Genomic DNA, 3,004 nt, shown 5'->3' on the forward strand with positions numbered 1-3,004 from the left:
GTCAAGCAGGTCAGCGATCAAAGCGGGTCAGCAATCAAACGCTGGGTCAGCAATCAAAGCAGGTCAGCGATCAAAGCAGGTCAGCGATCAAAGCAGGTCAGCGATCAAAGCGGGTCAGGGATCAAAGCAGGTCAGCGATCAAAGCAGGTCAGTGATCAAAGCGGGTCAGGGATCAAAGCAGGTCAGCAATCAAAGCAGGTCAGCAATCAAAGCGGGTCAGCAATCAAAGCAGGTCAGCGATCAAAGCGGGTCAGCAATCAAAGCAGGTCAGCGATCAAAGCAGGTCAGCGATCAAAGCGGGTCGGGCTGGAGCAGCAATCAAAGCGGTCTGGGCAGAGTGGCGAAGACCTGGGTCCCCTGTGCCCTTCGGTGCAGGCAGCCAGGGGAGGGAAGGCCTATTGCCCCTCAGGGACCTCCCCCAGGGTCCAGCCTGAGCTGCCCTGGGGATCTCTGCCCAGCACAGGCAGCTGATGCTGGCCCAGTTCTATGGCATAAGGACCATCCTGCTGCTTAACTCCCAGGCCCTGAGCACAGTGTGGAGCCGCCATGCCTGGAGGGTGCAGTCCGGGGTGGGCACATGTACCCCTGGTGCAGCGGGACTTGCTGGGGAGCTGCTGCCTTCCCAGGCAGGCCTCAGGCCAGGCGCCCAATGCGGAAGGGCCGCAGTGCCGCCACCAGGCCCTGAAGGCTGCTCTGAAAGTCACACAAAACAAACCTTCTACTGGAGGGCAGGCATGCGGTGCTCCAGGAAGATGCCGGAGGTAGGGAAGGAAGGTCATGGAAGGGAACAATTGCAAGCAGAGATCCCGAAGGTTCTGAAAGCAGAGGATCAGCTCCTTGCAGACCTGAACTCTGTGTGGGCCTCTTTCTCGGCCCTGTGGAAGTGGTGTGAGACACAGGAGGAGGTGATGGACCGGGGCTGTGTCCAAGGAAGACTCGGAGGAAACAACGTGTGGACAGGGCCAGGTGGAGCAGGCAGGCCCGTGCGAAGCCCGCTGGAGTGCAGCCAGACCCCAAGGCGACCACCAAGCCAGGCCCCAGGGAGAAGCAAGCAGATGCCACTCCACTCGCTGGAGAAGACCATTGAGCAGAAATCTAAAGAAACTGATTTTACATCATTTCCCAGGTGGAGAACAGTTGGCCTGTAAGCCCCTGACCAGTGCCCAGCCTCTCCTCTTTTTTCCTATCTCACTCTTAGGTACCATGTTCTTTGTTCTCTCTTAACTACAACTCATTTTTAAACTAGATTTCTTTTAAAAGAAGACTAAGTAAAGTTTCCCTTAAGTTATTTAGGCAGTGCTGGTGCTTCTGGGGCTGGATTAGAGACACAAACCAGCAGGCCCGGCACCCAGCAGCCCCAAGGCCCACCACCTCGGCGCTGGGGCTGCTGGGGGCCTGACAGAAGACACAAACACGCAGGGGGGCCTGTACCCAGAAGCCCCAAGGCCCACCACCTTGGTGCTGGGGCTGCTGGGGCCCTGATCGAAGACACAGATCCGCAGCCCCAGCACCCAGCTGCCCCAAGCCCCGCCATCAAGGTGCTGGGGCTGCTGGGGGTATTGGAGACACAAACCCGCAGGCCCGGCACCTAGCAGACCCAAGGCCTTCGTGGCAGCACTAAGGAGCAGCAAGCTGAGTGGTAGGAAGCAGCAAGCAGGAGGGAGGGGTCCCGGACTGCAAGAGGGCACAGGCTGGGCTAAGGGATCCCCCCCCTCCCCACACCCCCAGTGCACGAATTTCGTGCACCGAGCCACTAGTATATATATAAAGATGTACTACAGGCCGGATGTACAAAAATTTGTGCACTGGCTTCGGAGGGGTGTCCCTCAGGTTCACTTGTGCCCTCTCACAGTCTGGGACTCCTCCGGAGATAATGACCTGCTGGCTTAGGCCCTCTTCCAGGTGGCAGAGGGTAAGCCCAATCCCTAAGTGCCCTGCCTTGCAGCCCCTTGTCGGGCTCAGAGCAGGGCCGATTGGGGAGTTGGGGCACCTCACCCTGTCATGCACAGAGCAGGGCAAATCAGGGGGTTGTGGCACCAGCTCTGTCACATACAGAGTCGGCCGATCAGGGGTTGGGGTGCTGCCCCCTGCCACGCACAGAGCAGAACCCATCAGGGGGGTTGGGACTCCGTACCCTGTCACCCACAGAGCAGGGCTGATCAGGGGGTTGTGATGCCACCCTCAGTCACTCTCAGGATAGGGCCAATTGGGGGTTTGGGGCGCTGCTGCCTGTCACACTCAAGGCAGGGTCGATGGGGAGGTTGCAGTGCCACCCACTGTCATGCACAGAGCAGGGCAGATCAGGGGGTTGGGGCACTCCCCCCTGTCACACCCAGGAAAGGGTGGATGGGAAGGTTGTGGCTCCACCCTGTCACACACAGAGCAGGGCCCATGGGGGGGTTGAGGGGCCGCACCCTGTCACACACAGAGCAGGGCCTATCAGGGGGTTGGGAGCTCCCGCCTATCAGGCACAGAGCAGGGCCAATCAGGGGGTTGGGGCGCCTTCCCCTGTCACGAACAGAGCAGGGCGGATAGGGAGGTTGTGTCCCCTCCACCTGTCACACACAGAGCTGCAGGGCTATCAGGGGGGTTGGGTGCTGCCCTCTGTCATGCTGCTCCAGGGGCCAGGAGGCCTCACAGCTCTGCTGATCCCAGTGCCGGGAGGCCTCGCAGCTTCGCTTGACACTGGGGCAGTGAGGCCTCGTGGCTCCACTGATCCAGGTGCTGAGATGCCTCACAGCTCTGCTGATCCTGGCGCCAGGAGGCTTTGCTGATCCGATGATCCCCGTGCCACGAGGCCTCGCAGCTCCACTGATCCCAGGTTCGGGACCCTTGCGGCTCCCCTGTTCCCAGTGCTGGGAGGCATATTACCCTTTTACTATATAGAATAGAGGCCTGGTGCATGGGTGATGGCCAGCTGGATTGCCCTGAAGGGTGTACAGGATCAGGGTGTGGGTCCTGCTTGCTGCCTGGCCTGCCCTGAGTATGACAGGGGGAGTGCCCA

The sequence above is a fragment of the Myotis lucifugus genome, unplaced genomic scaffold, assembly GCF_000147115.1.
Source record: "Myotis lucifugus unplaced genomic scaffold, Myoluc2.0 scaffold_331, whole genome shotgun sequence".
NCBI lineage: Eukaryota > Metazoa > Chordata > Mammalia > Chiroptera > Vespertilionidae > Myotis > Myotis lucifugus.